Genomic DNA, 17026 nt, shown 5'->3' on the forward strand with positions numbered 1-17026 from the left:
AATGCTTCTAGCTTATCCCCATTACATATAATGCTTGCTGATGGTTTTAGATAGATCCTACTTATCATTTTAAGGAAGACTCCATTTATTCTTATGCTCCCTAGTGTTTTTTTAATAGGAATGGGTATTGTGTTTTGTCAAAAGCTTTTTCTGCATCTGTTGAGATAATCATGTGATTTCTGTTAGTTTTGTTGTTTACATGGTCAATTATGCTGATATTTTCCTCATATTGAACCAGCCCTGCATTCTTGATATAAATTCTACCTAATCATAATGTATTACCCTCGTGATAAATTTCTGTCATCTCTTTGCTAATATTTTATTTAAAATTTTTGCATCTATATTAATTAGGGAAATTGGTCTATAATTTCCTCTGTTTTGGCTCTTCCTGATTTAGGCATCAGCACCACATTTGTATCACAAAAACATTTCGGTAGGACTCCTTCTTTGTCTATTTTCCCAAATAGTTTATATTATACTGGAATTAATTATGCTTTAAATGTTTGATAGAATTCACTTGTAAATCCATCTGGCCCTGAAGATTTTTTCTTAGGGAGTTCACTGATGGCTTGTTCAATTTCTTTTTCTGAAATTGGGCTATTTAAGAGTTTTATTTCCTCTTCTGTTAATTTGGGCAATTTATATTTTTATAAATATTCATCCATTTCATTAAGATTGTCAAATTTATTGGTATACAGTGGGGCAAAATGGCTCCTAGTTATTGTTTTAAAGTCCTCTTCATTGGCAGTGAATTCACCCTTTTCATTTTAGATACTGGTAATTCGGTTTTCTTCTTTCTTTTTCTTAATCAGATTAACCAAAGGTTTATCAATTTTATTGGCTTTTTCATAAAACCAGCTCTTAGTTTTATTTATTAGTTCAATAGTTTTCTTAATTTCCATTTTATTAATCTAGAATTTCTAGAATCTAGAATTTCTAATTTGGTATTTAATTGGGGATTTTCAATTTGTTCTTTTTCTAGCTTTTTCAGTTGCATCCCCAAGTCATTGATCTCCTCTTTCTCTATTTTATTCACGTAAGCATTAAGAGATATAAAATTTCCCCTAAGAACTGCTTTGGCCACATCCCATAAGTTTTGGTATGTTATTTCATTATTGTCATTCTCTTGGATGAAGTTATTGATTGTTTCTATGATGTTGTTTGACCCACTTATTTTTTAGGATTAGATCTTTTTTTCCAATTAATTTTTAGTCTATCTTTCCATGGCCCTTTATTACATGTAATTTTTTACTGCATCATGGTCTAAAAAGGATGCATTTGATATTTCTGCCATTCACTTTTCTCCAGAGATCTACCATGTCTAACTTTTCCAAGATTCTATTCACTTCCGTAATTCCTTTCTTGTTTATTTTGTGGTTAGATTTATCCAGTTCTGAGAGGGGGAAGTTGAGTTCCCCCACTAATATAGTTTTGCTGTCTATTTCTTCCTGTAACTCACTTAACTTCTCCTCTAAGAATTTGGATGCTATACCACTTGATGCGTATGTTTAGTATTGATATTACTTCATTGTCTCTCATACCTTTTAGCAGGATGTAGTTTCCTTCCTTATCTCTTTTAATTAGATCTATTTTTGCTTTTGCTTTGTCTGAGATCAGCATTGCTACCCCTGCTTTTTTTTTTACTTCAGCTGAAGCATAATATATTCTACTCCAGCCTTTTACCTTTACTCTGTGTGCATCTCTCTACTTCAAATGTGTTTCTTGTAAACAACACATTGCAGGGTTCTGATTTTTATTCCACTCTACTATCTGCTTCTGTTTTATAGGAGAGTTTATTCCATTCACATTCACAGTTATGATTACTTGTAAACAACATATTGTAGGATTATGGTTTTTAATCCATTCTGCTATCCACCTCCGTTTTATGGGAGAGTTTATCCCATTCACATTCACAGTTATGATTACTATCTGTGTCTTTCCCCCCATCCTATTTCCCCCATTTATGCCTTTATTTCTCCCTTCTCCCTTCCACTTCTCAGAAGAGTTTTGCTTTTGACCATTGTCTTCCTCAATTTTCCCTCCCTAACGACGCCCCTCCCTTATCTTACCCCTTTCCCCTTGCTACTTCTTCCCTCCATTCAGAATTATCAGATCAAGAAGAAAATACTGCAAGCAGCCAGAAAGAAACAATTTAAATATCATGGAACCACGGTCAGGATTACACAGGACTTTGCAACTTCTACTTTAAAAGATAGGAGGGCTTGGAATATGATATTCCATAAGGCAAAGGAGTTTGAATTACAACTAAGGACCAACTACCCAGCAAAATTGAGCATAATCTTTCACGGGAGGAGATAGACATTCAGTGAAATAGGGGATTTCCAAATTTTCCTGATGGAAAATCCAGAGCTGACCAGAAAATTTAATCTTCTCATATAATACTCAAGAGAAGCATAAAAAGGTAAACAGGAAAAGGAAAAAAAATGTTATTCAATAAGGTTAAACTGTTTACATCTCTACATGGGAAGATGATACTTGTAACTTTTGAGAATTGTATCTTTATTATGACATTTAGAAGGGGTATGTATAGACAGAGGCTATGGATGTAAGTTGACTTTGACGTGATGATTAAAAAAATTAATTAAGGAGTTAAAAAAGAAATTGTACTGGAAGAAGAGGAAAGGAGGAGACAGAAAAGGGTAAATTACATCACACAAAATGGCACAAAGACCTATTACAGTAGAGAGAAAGAAGGGAGGGAGGTGAGCATTGTTTGAGCCTTAGTCTCATCAGATTTGGCTCAAAGAGGGAATATCATACACACTCAACTGGAAATTGAAATCTATCTTACCCTGTAGTAAGCAGGAAGGGAAAGGGGGAAGAAAAGGGAAGGGGACTGATAGAAGGGAGGGCAGGATTGGGGGAGGTGGTGGTCAGATGCAAAACACAGGTGAGGAAGAAAAGGGAGAAAGGAGAGAGAAAAACAAATGGGGAAAAAATACGATGGAAAGAAATACACAGTAATCATAACTGTGGAGAGTTAGAAGACACTAGTAGACTGAGTGAGACAGTAGCACCAGGCACACAGAATGGCACCAGAGCACATCAACTGGGAACAGCAGAGGAACTCAGCCAGCACACCAGTCTGGGAGAGCATTGGGCATGTGAAATACAGGAGCAGGAGCAGGCTCAGGGCGGAAGTACCAGCTATAGCTGATTGATCTCCAGCTCTCTCAGCCCAGGACAGGAGTCTGTTGGTGCCATGGGAGACACCAGCACAGAGCAGCTACTCCGAGGCCTCCAGCCCACAGCAACAACAGCAACAACAAAAACCCCTCTCTTATAACAAATAAACATAGCTTCACATTGACCATGTCTGAAAATGGGTATCTTAATCTGCCCCTTCATTTCGCTTCTTGAGTCAGGTGGTTGGCAACATAGTGACTTTTTAACAAAGCAAATCTGTGCAGTATTAGGATCTAAGATGATTGGAAAGCAGATATCATTAAACAAATATGTCATGGGTTTCTCCCCCCCCCCAACTTTTTTTGGTCTACTTCTATGATATCTTTGGTGTAGGGAACAACTGGTAGATAAATTTCTTCTTCTACCACAGATCATCAATTGCTCTGCATTCATACCCTTTGATCATTCCTGGGGGGCACTGAGAGGTTAATCAGCTTATCCAGGGTCACACAGCCAGGATGTATAAGAATTAGGACTTGAATTCACATCTTACTAATTTTGAAGCCAGCTAGACTCGGCTGCTTTTCACTAAAATATATCTGTGTATTTATTTTAGGCATTTTTCTGTTTTGTCCTACACCGTGATCCCACTTGGGTTTTGTTTTTTTTGGCAAAGATACGGGAGTGGTTTGCCATTTCTTCTCCAACTCATTTTTACAGATGAAGAACTGAGGTAAACAGGGTTAAGTGACTGCCAGTAAGTATCTGAGGTCAGATTTGAATCAAATGCAGCACTGTATCCACAGTGCCAACTAGCTGCCTAATGGGGTACCTATTTAATCCATTAACAGCTCATCATCTGTGACTACATCCTGTTGTATTAGGAGGGCAGAATTTATAATTTCAAAGAGGATCATATATATGTCTGAAAGGTTCAGAACCGTGAGATATAAGGAATCTTCAAAGTAGGAGGCAGAAGAATCAAAGCATATATTTAGGCTCCACAGTAACCAACCCACAAACCAGCATCTCCATTTTGATATTTTGATCAACAGCTTCCAGGCCCAATAAGTCCACCTCACAAGGGTAACCAGGAGGCCACAGAGAAGCATGATGGTATAAAGCAAAATCATATACATGTTTCCCCTCTATGGTAAAAAGATTACCCACTGGCCTCAAGTCCTTGTTCAGCACTCCTCAATCCTCATGTAGGTCAGCTCTGCTACCGGCAGCTCCTGCTTCAGCTTCAGCTGTGGCTGTAGCTGTAGCAGCCTCTGGCTCCAACAGAAGCTGTTTTTAACCATCCAGTTTCTGCAGGGGAGTAAGGTACGCCAGGGAAAGCACAGGTTCTTTTGATCTGCTTAAGCAAGGTGAAGGGGTTGACTGGGAAAGCACAGGTTCTTTCGATCTGCTTAAGCAAGGGAAGCAAAGTGAAGGGGCCAACAAGCTTACTCCAATCCAACATACAAACAGCATTCAGTTAGTTCAGGGGAAAAAGACAAACTATTCAAGGGCACTTGTTGAGTAAGTGCTAAGGAGCCCATTTTTGGTTTCCAACATACCTGTGACTACAAGCTTGGGATGAGGGGGAGAGAAGGAATCAAATCCTCCTCCCTTTCACTTGTTCCTTCAGTTAAATATTTGTTATCCTCAGAAAATCCTCAAAGATACAATGGGGTACTTTTGGGAAAAGTCCAGTTGGCACAGTTCACAAAAGATCCAGAAATTAATATTCTTCAACAAGGATACAGGAATATCTGTAATAGAGGGATCATTTCCAAATTTAAGACCATATAATTTTAAGAAATAGAATTTTTTAAAAATTCCCATTGGTTGCTGCTTATTTTAGTGTTTAAAAAGGCCTTCCACAATTCAAAGAAAATGAAGAAAAGAGGAAAAGAAAATCAAGCTTTTGTCCTCAGAGGGAAAGTCTGGTCCCTATAGAAGTTCTCAGAACATGTGAAGTTCTCCCCAAAGGAATTAGGGACCCGAACTCAACTAGAAGCCGCTTCCTCATTTTGCATGTGAAAAACCACTGTGCTTTGTCCTGGTGTTTGTGGACCACAGAGATTTTCTAGGTCCAGGAGAGATGAGAACGTTTGCCCTCTCTGTTCTCTGCTACTAACATAGATTGGATTTAGTTTGGAACGGTAAAAACATCTCCTTTTTTTTTCTTATCACATAGGGCATTCTAAAATTTCTCCAGGGACTCCTGCAGCACATAAGGTAATCCAAATGGGAGTCCAAACTCACACTCCACTGAGGATAAGCACGTTCACTTAAAAGAAAACAAAGTCAAGGAAGCCCCAAAGAGGTAGTGGGCTCCAAGAAAAGGGACTGAGTAATTGAAATTTCTAGGCAAATTAGGTAAATCTTATCCTATAGATCTGTAGTCCATAAGGATCCTCAGGCAAGTTTTCTGGGCTCATGTCACAATGAAGCAAGCAGTGCAGATCTGGGTGAAAGTTAAAGAAAAATGATCATTGGTTGAGCTCCAAAAGTGTGCTCTTGGCAAACTTCTAGGCACAAGTATGCTAGGGATGATGCTTATATCAGCTTCCATTCTAAAGGATACAGCAAACAGATAAACAAAAACCAACCAAACAGATATCAGTCCATCGCTTTATGAAATATGAGCACTACTCTCTGATTACTTCCTATCATTACATCAATTGAGCTGGGGAGGGGAGGAGAAAAAACAATTCTCTCTCCTTTTTATACTTATATATAAAACACATGCATGTTCTACTGCACTAAGACTACCACTAGTACTAATGTACTACATTATACACCTTACTCAAAAATGGAAATTTAAAAAAGAACAAGACAAAGATAAAATAATATTTGGTCCTAGTATCAATAGAGAGGAAGGAAGCAATACGGTCACACCTGGGCTTTAGAAAAATCACTTTGACAACAGTATGGAGGACAGATTGGAGAGATGAGAAACAATGTAGGGAGACCCATTAAAAAGGTGTTTTCAATAATATGAGTAAGAGGTGATGAGGGCCAGAACTAGGGTGGTGGCTCTATGAGTACAGAGAAGGGAATACGTGGAGGTTGAAATGACAAGACTTAGCAAATGACTGTATTGGGGAATGGGAGAGATAAAAATGATAGTGCTTGGGACAGTAACAACTAAATTTGAAAGAGGGAAGAATTTGGGTTGAAAGAAAATAGGAGATTTGCAGCCTGCCGCGTACAGAAATACTGATACACATCTCAATGGACCTGGACTGGGAACAGCCCTGTCTACAAAACAGTTTAATGACTACTTGATCTTCATCCATCTACTCTTCTCAGAAACCTTGTACAACATAAACCTCTCAAGAGACTAAGGAGGGAGTCTTCTTCCAGCTTTCCACCTCTCCCAAACAACCTCATAAATTTCTTTCTAAAACTATTTAAGATTTTGGGCTTCATTGTTCTTGACCTACAGTCCCTAGTTTTCTATGCTTGCTCATGCTGTGGGACTTACTCTGTTTAACCCAAAAAGAAAAGGAAGGAGGCAGGGCTTTTACTCATAGGTAACTCCTTCAGAGGGCAGACACCACCTCTGAGAGGTCTCTGCATCAACTGATCTTGGGGAAAAGAGATGAGTATGGTTGGAGATAGGAGCCAATTTTACTAATAGCACTTGTGTGGCTGCTGTAGTAGGTGCCCAGAGAAATGGTTATAATTGAGGCTCTGGACTTAGGGACCAGGCCAGTTATTGGTAGCTGAATAGGTCCAAGTTAGCCTAATATGCCCACTCTAGCTAACATTTATATAGTGCCTACTATGTGCCAGTCACTGTGCTAAATGCTTTACAAATATCTTCTCAATTGATTCTCACAACCCAGGGAGATAGGTACTTTTATTATCCCCATTTTACAGATGGGGAAACTATGGTTAAGTAACTGGCTCAAGGTCACATAGCTAGTAAAGTTTTAAGGCCAGATTTGAATAAGGACTTCCTGACTCCAGGCTGGCCCCTAGAAACCAGATGATGCTTTATGTTCACATCTCATCTAGTCATCCGTTGAGGTAGGGAACCATAATGCTGAGGTTTAGGGGTGATCAGGATCCCAAAATACTGACATGCCGGGTCCTTCCTGAATAAATTTGACCCAAGCCTTCTTACAGCCTAAGAAAAATAAAGTTTATTAAAGATTCACCATATTGGATAGACTCTTAAGGAGCCTGAGCATTTGTATCACTAATGCCAGTGGTCCAGATTGAACCCTGAGCTTTTGTAAGCAGGCTAGATAGAATCTGAGCACCTCCATGGAGGCAAGATGGATCTTACATACAGAAAGACTGTGGCAGAGATCTAGGAGTGGCCAAGTAGTCTGGGAGGAGGGGTTTATGGGGAGTTTTGAGGAGGAGTCTAAGGAGGATCTTGATGGGACTGGGGTGACCAGAAGTAGACTCCAGGAATGGGATTAAGGGTGGAAATAGCCAGAGGCAATCCAGAGGTAACAGAGATTTGGGTTTATAAGGGAAGGCTTATGGCCTCAGGCAAAGGCCAGATCAAATGGGAAGATTCAAGGAGAATTCAAGGGGGTTCCCAGAGCCTGTACCCCATCATTTCCTCCTCAAACAAATGGGACCCGAATTCTTTTGGGGCAAGGGGTCTCAGCTTGGGCCTGTACCCCATCACATCCAGCTGTCTACCCACAGTGCCAGCATGCAGTAAGTGGTTAATAAATGCTTTTTTATTTATTCATTCATTCACTCGACTGACCCGAAGTGCCTGTATTTGCCAGGCTCAGAAAGGGGGAGATTGTTAACTAATACAACACAGGGAGGGCTGGGATGGGAGAGTGTTGGAGGATAAGAATAGGTGTAGCTATGTTGGACTTGAGTCTCATTATTGGCTATTGTAGGAAGGGTGGGATGTGATCCATTTTCCAAAATTTTGGTTGGCTGATGACACACACCTTGGGGTAGGGCTATGACCCTCTCTTTAGAAACTATTGGAAATCAGGAAATTTAGATTTTTTTGTAGCAGCTGTGCCATAGATTGGCTGTCAAGGTGATAATGGCAATGACAATTTATTTTAAAGTTTAGAAGTGAAAGGAAAGAGGATAGTAATTGTAAGGGGGCTGAAGGATCAGGTGAAGAAAATTTTTTTAAATAGGGAAACCTGCGAGTTTGAAGGCAGATGGAAGGAGCCAGGAAAAGGAAAAGATTGAAGACACTGGAAAAAGAGAATAAGGAAGGAAGCATGATGAAAAGAGAAAGAAGAGGAGTAATAATAAGTAATATTTTGTATCAGTAGGCAATAATAACAATGTAGATGATAATTGTCAAAATGCCTATGTAGTTCTATATCACAAAGTATATGAGACTCTCCACATAGAAGGTAGAAGAAGTAAACCATTTTTTCAGACACCAGAGAACCATTTACCCACAAGCCATTTGTCCAATCTATCAGAACAGTAAAACATTCCATACATAATATCACAACATGGAGCCTTGACATCCCAAAACCTCTCCAACCCCCTGCTGGGGTCTTCCAAAAACAAACTCACAGTACAGCTAAGTCAGCCTGTTCAGCTCTATCAGCAGCCATTGGCAGCCATAATTGCACTCTCTCTCTCTCTCTCTCTCAGCATTTCCTGTGACATAACTTCCTTTTCCTGTTAGGAATCTCTTCCCACCATATGTGACTCAGGCTTCCTGTGATGTAAGCAGGTCACATGGCCTATTAATGGGTGGGAAAGATCTTCAAATCTAAACTGCTATTACACATTTATATACCAATTTGAGCAATTAATGCAAACTATTTTATGTGTTATCTCACTTGATTCTCACAACAATCTTATGAGGTGGGCACCATTATCACCCTGATTTTATAGATGAGGAAATGGATGGAAAGAAGATAAATGAATCACCCAGGGTCACATAATTAGGATTATTCTAAGGCAGGATTTGAACCCAAGTCTTTTTGACGCCAGGGTTGTATCACCAAAGCAATATTCACAGTGGTTGCTATTGCTATGAATGTGCCGGCATGGTTCTGAATCGCAAAATCTAACAGATTCTCCATATAGAAGACAGAAGCAAAACATTTATTCAAACACCAGAAAGCCAAATCCCAACACCAGTAAATGGAATCCATCATAGCAACAAAGAAGTTAATACATATTATCACTGCAGAGAGCAACTCCATCCCAAAGCTTTCTCCCTGCTCAGGCCTTCCCACAAATAAACACTCGCAATCCTAGTTGCCTCCTTGTCTACTTCCATTCTCTCCCACCTCTCTAACTGCTCTGGCCAACTTCCTTCCTGTTCCACCCTTTCCTGTTCTACCCTTTCCTGCTCCACCCATTCAGCAAGCTCCTTCCACCACTTGTCAACTTAGGCCTCCATGTGATTTAAGCAGGTCACATTAGCTTATTAATGGATGGGAAAGATCTTCCCATTAAGCAAAAATACATTAACAATACAATGGTCCAGTGTGTGATCCTTTCCTCCACCTAGCTGCCTCCAAAAGGAAGATATCTTCCTCTCAGATCAGAAGGTGGAAAGAGAATGTAGATATTGAAATTGTTGTTTTGAGATGGAAGGGAGGTTAAGGTGGTTCATAATATTGATCTCGTCAGTATTTTTGTTGCTCTTAGCCTAGAGCAGTTCCTGTTCTCCCAGTTTTCTTCTACCTGAGTCCACTGGTTGGCTTCTTTTAAGTCTTTACCACTCCTACCTACTATCTTATGAAGAAATTCCTTCCCCCACTTTTGAGGAGAAGTGATAAAGAAATGAGCACATCACTGCTCTTTAGGTTTTCTTAAAAGGTTTTTCCTGCTAGCCATTACAGGGAGTTCTTCCATGTGGTAGTTTACTATCCCATTTTGTGTCAAGGAGGAGGCCTTTGGTTCTCAAATGCTAAGCCAGGAATATACAGGCTCTAGCAGGTCCTACCATGCTGGAAAAGCTTCAGGTATGAATGGGACAGACCATATATCTGTTGTCTGCATACCATCCTTGTCAAGTCTTTATTAGAGAAAGACTGGATAACAGAGCTTTTTGGGGGGTGGGAGTGTGGAGTTTAACAGGAACTAATGAATTCCAGTTTGCCTCTACTAAAATATGGAAGGGTTGTGACTTGTATAAGTGAAGGGTATATTCACACTGATGAAATTGTAGATCTTGGATTTAGGTAAATATAGGGAAGATGACATATAGATAGATGATAGAACATTTATTAAGCACTTATTTTCTGTAAGGCATAAACCAAAAACAAAAATTACAAATAGACAGAAGTTTTATAAACTAACCCTGGTTTTCTACCCAAAGCTATGCTTCAAACTTTCTTAGCTTCCCTGCACTGACCAAATGAGTCTCTCCCACAACTATACCCTCCCTCCTCTCTTCTTTTAATTCTTCTCTTCCTGGAGCTAAGAGGCTTCAATATTGTCTAAAGTGAATGCTAATCCAAGATCCTTGACTCATAGCCCAAGGTAGATTTGTTTTGGCTAGGCCCTCAACCTTCTATCTTTATTTCCCAATCCTAATCTCCAGGTGTAGGATTTGGGGCTATAAAAGGGCTCTATATCATCAGTTCCTCAAAGATTCCTTCCACGAGCTTCAGGCTGTATTGTTTGGATTTTTTAGCCTACTCCTTCATACTTATGGAAAGCATTGATGATTTCAAATGTTTTTCAATTAAATTCAACAAGCACTCATATTGCCCCTATCTTGTGCCAGATACTATAGGAACCTCTGTTAACAAAAACAAAACAGTCCTTTTGAAGTTCTATCTTCACCTTTAGCTTGCTGAAGGAGAGCATTTCTCTGTTTACTCAAAGATTCCTATTATGGGTTTTTAGGTCATTTTTTACTATCTTGGCATTGACGTGCTTCACCCTCAGTGGAGGGATCAATGACTAGCTCTTGGGAAGCACTATCATATCCTTGACCTGATTCTTTCTTTCTTGGTTAGTTTGACTTCTTCAAGTTTGGTTAGTTTGACTTCTTGATTCCTTCAAGGCAGCACTACTTTCTTTCTCTCTAAAAATTAATTTTAAAAAGTGATTGAGGATTCATTTTCCTACTAGGTCCCCTAGCCCTGAGAAAAACCCTCATAACAAATATGCAGAGTCAAGCAAAACAAATTCCCATATTGACCACGTTCAAAAATGTGTCTCATTCTGTATGTTTGGTCCATCACTTCTCTTTTAAGGAGTTGGGTAGCATTTGTCATCATCAGTCCTCTGAAACCATTTTACATCATTTCATTGATCAGAGTTCTTAAATCTTTCAAAATGTTCTGTTTTTATAATGTCATTTTTATAGGATAAATTATTTGTTTTATTCTGCTTACTTCACTCTAAATCATTCCATATATCTTCCCAGTTTTATCTGAATTCATTTCTTTCATCATTTCTCATAGCACAATAGCATTTCATTAAACTTATGTACCATAATTTGTTTAGTCACTCCCTAACTGACGTTACTGTTTGGTTCTTTATAAATGTAGGACTTTTTTCTCTTTCCTTGTTTTCTTTGGAGTATAGGCTTAGTATTGGTATTTCTGGGTCAAAGGGTACATACGCATTATAAACTCTTTGAGCATAATTCTAAATTGTTTTCCCAGATGACTAGACCAATTCATAGTTGAACTAATGGTACATTAATGTCCTTGTTTTCTTGAAGCCCCTCTAATATTTAAAATTTTCCTTTTTTGAGAACTTTGACAATTGGATAGGTGTGAGGTAGAACTTCTAAGTTGCTTTAATTATCATTTCCCTAATTATTAGTGATTTGGAATTTTTTTTTTCGTTTAGTTATGGACAGTTTGGATTTCTTCCCCTGAGAACTGCCTGTTCATATCCTTTGACTTTTTATCAAGTGAGGAATAGCTTTTAAAAAATTACCTCTCAATAACATACACACTCAATTGGGTATCTTACCCTACAGGAAAGTAGGGAAGGGAATAAGAGGGGGGATGATAGAAGGGAGGGCAGACTGGGGGAGGAGGTAGCCAAAAGCAAACACTTTTGAAAAGGGACAGGGTCAAGGGAGAAAACTGTATAAAAGGGGACAGGATAGGATGGAGGGAAATACAGTTAATCTTTCACAACATGACTATTATGGAAGTGTTTTGTGTAATGACACATGTATAACCTATATTGAATGTCTTGCCCTCTCAAGGAAAGTGGGTGGGGAAGGAAGAAAGGTGAGAACTTGGAACTCAAAGTTCTAAAAACAAATGTTTAAAAAATTGCCCCTCAGTACTTTATCAAGGCATTATCCCTGCTCACTTCACTTTCCTCCCTTTCCAATCCCAGCCTTATAGTTGGACAATTCAATTCTGTACTGTCCTCTACTCTTGAATTCCTTCCCTCCTTGTACCCCTTTATCCTTTGCCAAACCTCAGCCCTGGATTACTATTGCTCTCCTTCTCCTCTGCCCCTACTCAACTTCCTGTGCAATGGAGATAGAGGAAGTCACAAACCCATGTTGATTAGGTATGTTATAAACTCTGTTAACCAACTTTGACTGACCCCTCATTGCAGCAAGGCAGCAGTTTATTCCTCTCTAAATGATTCTCTATTTCATTCTCCATAGAAGCTATTCCAAACATTCTTTCCTCTCCCTAAATCTCTGTCATCTCCCTTCTCCCCCCTCTCTTTCAGCTGAGGACTTTGCCTCTTTACTTCAAAAACTGAGGCTATCTGATGGAAGTTTCCTCTTTTTTCCTCTTAATCTCAAAACACTTTGATGTCACTCCCCACTTTCTTTTCCTTTCCCCCCAGTCCTTGACAATGAGACAGGCCTTCTCCTTGTCAAGACCAACCTCTCTACCTGCTCTTGATCCCATCCTCCCCTGTCTTCTCCAGCAGATTGCAACCTCAATCACCCTCCCTTTCTGACCTCCCCCCAATCTTCAACCTCTCCCTATTTACTGGTTCATGTTCTACTGCCTTCCAACATACTCACCTCCCCATTCACCCAAAATTTGCAAGATCATATCTCTCCCTCAAGCTATCATAATTCTTTCTTTTATTAACCAAACTCCTAGTAAAAGCTGTATTTATTTCTTGCCTCCACTTCTTCTCCTCTTACGTACCCCTCAACCCTTTGCAGTCTGGCTTCTGGCTTCAATTGAAATCGGTCTCTCCAAAATTGCCAACTTTCTCTTAATTGACAAATATTATGATTTTTTTTTGTTTTTGCAGTTCTTATGCTTCTTGACCTATCTGCTGCATTTGACACTGTTGGCCACCCTTTTTTCCTGTCTGCTCTTCTCTTTTCGTGACATTTTTCTCCTACCAATCTAACTGTTCTTCAGTCTCCTTTGATGGTTCATAATCCATACTATGTTACCTGAATGTGGGTGTTCTCCCACAGTTCTGTTTCAGGGCCTTTTTTTCTATACACTCTCTATAGTGACTTCATTAACTTCCATGAGTTTAATCATCAAATTTGAAAAACTCAACAGTAGCCACTAGATTGGAAAAGTTCACTTTACATCCCAGTCCTAGAGAAGGGCAATGTCAAGGAATGTTGAAATTGCTGAATAGTTGCGCTCATTTCACATGCCAGCAAAATTGTGCTTAAGATTCTACAAGCTAGGCTTTAGCAATATGTGAACCAAGAATTACCAGAAAGGCAGACTGATTTTGAAGAGGCAGAGGTACTAGAGCCCAAATTGTCAGCATTCCCTGGATATGGAGAAAGCAAGGGAGTTCCAGAAAAACATTTACTTCTGCTTCATTGACCACACTAAGGCCTTTGACTATGTGGATCCCAACAAAATGTAGCAAGTCTACAAAGAGATGAGAGTGCCAGACTGTCTTATTTGTCTCTTGAGGAACCTGTACGAAGGCCAGGAAGCAACAGTTAGAACCAAACATGGAAAAACTGATTTTTTTAGGATTGAAAAAGGAGTATGACAAGGCTGTATATTGTAACTTTAATTATTTATCTCATATGCAGAATTATCATTTGAAATGACAGGCTGGATGAATCAAAAGTTGGAATTAAGGTTGCCAGGAGAAATATCAACAATCTCAAATACTCGATGGCAGAAAGTGAAGAGGAATTGAGAAAAGAGTGTAAAGGCTGGCTTGAAGCTTAACATCAAAATGACTAAGATCTTGGCAACTGGTCCCATGACTTTCTGATAAATAGAGGAAAAAGAAACAGAAGCAGTGTCAGATTTATATTCTTAGCCTCAAAGATCACCACAGACTATGACTGCAGTCATGAAATTAAAGGATGCTTGCTCCTTGACATGAAAGCTAAGGCAAGTCTGGTTAGCATACTAAAAAGCAGAGACATCATCTTGCTGATAAAGGTCCATATAGTCAAAGCTACGGTTTTTCCAGTAGCAATGTGGGGCTGTGAGAGTTGGACTACAAGTAATGCTGAGGACTGCAGAATCCATGCTTTCAAATCCTGACTTTCGAGAGTCCCTTGGACAGCAAGGACGTCAAATTGGTCAGTATTTAAGGGAATTAATTCAGACTATTCACTGGAATGTCAAATACTGAAGCTGAAGCTTAAATGCTTTAGCCACATAATGAGAAGATAGAATTCACTGGGAGTTGGGAAAGACAGAAGGCAATAGGAAAGGAGGAGAGTGGAAGATGGGATGAATAGCTAGTATCATGGAAACAGCAAACATGAACTTGGACAGACTTTGAGAGAGAGTGGAGGACAAAAGGGCCTGGTGTGCTACGGTCCACGGGGTCTCCAAGAGTCAGACACAAGTAAACAGTTGGACAACGACAACAACAACAATAAATGTAGATGACTCCTAGCATCAGTCTATCCTCTGAGCATCAGTCCTGCATCACAAATTGCTCTTTCAACATTTCAAACTGGATTTCTAGAGTCATATCAAGCTCAATGAGAGATTGTATGGTATGTGACTGAGTGCTAGGCCCAGAGTCAGGAAGAGTGGGATTAAAATTTTACCTCTGACATTTACCAGCTGTATAATTCTGGCAAGTCATCTAATCTCTATTTTCTTAAATTTCCTTATCTGCAAAATGAGCCTAATAAAAGCAACACCTCTTCCCCCAAGGATTTGCTCAATTGAGCTAACTTATATAGAGCCCTTTGCAAATCTTAAAGCACTATATAAACATTAGCTATTGTTATTATAAGACAAACTTTATTCTTTCCCTTCAAACCCACCACTATTCCAAATTTCCTATTTCTGTCAAAGGCACAACCATCATTCTTCCAGTCTTCTTAGTTCAGAACTTCAGTGTTATCCTGGGTTCCTTCTCTCCCTCACCCTACATGTCCAATTGGTTGCCAAATCTTGCATTTTGACTTGCAGATCATTTTTCCTATTCAACTCTCTTTATTCACTCAACTACTCACCATAGCTCTGGCCCTCCTTACCTCTTGTCTAAATTACTGCTAAATTACTAAATTACCTTAATTGGTCTACCTGTTTCTACATTCTCCTACTCCAATTCATCTACACAGCTGCCAAAGTGATTTTCCTTGAGTACAGATCTATGTCACTCCCCTACTCAGTAGTTCCTTATTGCTTCTAGGATAAAATGCAATTCTTCTGTTTTGTTTTTATGGCTGAACACAACCTGGTCCCAACATTTTTCTAGCTTTTGTATATAATACTCCCCTTACTGACACCCTCTTATTTAATATTAATGGCTCTCTGTTACTTCCAGGATCAAATATAAAATCCTCTGATTGGCTTTTAAAGCCCTTTAAGACCTAGCTCCTTTCAACTCTTCCAGTCTTTCTACTAGACATGTACTCTATAATTCAGTGACACTGGCCTCCTTGCCTTGCTGTTCTTCCCACACAACACAACACAACAACAACAACAACACAACACCAACAACCATCTCTGAATGAGTATTTTCACAGGCTGTCCTCTCCATGCCTGGAACTTTCTCCTTCCTCATCTCTGCCTCCTGGTTTTCCTGGTATTCTTCAATTCTCGGTTTAAGTCCCACCTTCTCCAAAAAGACTTTCCCAGTCTTCAAAATTAATGCCTTCTCTCTGAGACTTCCCTTAATTTATCCTAATCTTGTTTGTGCGTAGTCGCTTTCATGTTGTCTCTCTCATTTGAGTTCCTTTGAGATCAGGGACTGGCTTTTTTTTCCCTTTCTTTGTATCTGGGATCCATATCGCAGGCTTAGCGCTTACTTGTCAGGCTTGCTGACTACTTCAGTATCCACTGGCCTTTCTGTTCCTTACAAAAGACCCACCCATCTTCTCTCTGGGTGTCTTTGCACAGCCCTGGCCAACCCCCGAGCCCGAAATGCCCTTCATTTAGACTGTGAGCTCCCTGAGAGCAGGTACTGATTTATGCCTTTGTATCTCCAGTGCTTATAGCACAGTGCCTGGCACAGAGTAAGCGCTTAATAAATAAAAGCTAGCTGACTGCGTCACAGCTAGCGTCTCTTAAGCCAAGATGCCACCAGAGCATCATTTCTCATTTGAAATCTTCTCTGATCACCCCAGCTGCTGGTGTCCTTCCTCCCAAACTGCCTGGCATTCCTCTACTTTGAATTTATTTTCTTTATATTTGTCCTCCATATAATTACTTGTGTACTCATTGTTTTTCTCATTGGAATGAGTCAGGGTTGTTTCATTCTTTAGATTTGCAATTTCGGAGCTCAGCCCCGGAGCCTGGTACATAACAGGCACTTAATAAATGCTTGTGGATTGACCGTTTTGCCTCCGAGAAATGTTAACTTCCTGCACGCACTTTGCCCCTTCTCCAGCCGCTCCCGAAAGCAGCCTCGGTCCCCCGGGCGGCTCGGACCCGCATCCCCACTGCTGGCGGCCCGGCCCATCCCCAGGGGTCAGTGCACCGGCCCCAGGTAGGGAGCGCGGCAGCCCAGCAGCTGCAAGCCCAGGAAGGGAGAGCATCTCTGCGAAGGAAAACGTTAAGTGCTG

Source organism: Trichosurus vulpecula, chromosome 2 (assembly GCF_011100635.1).
Source record: "Trichosurus vulpecula isolate mTriVul1 chromosome 2, mTriVul1.pri, whole genome shotgun sequence".
Taxonomy (NCBI): Eukaryota; Metazoa; Chordata; class Mammalia; order Diprotodontia; family Phalangeridae; genus Trichosurus; species Trichosurus vulpecula.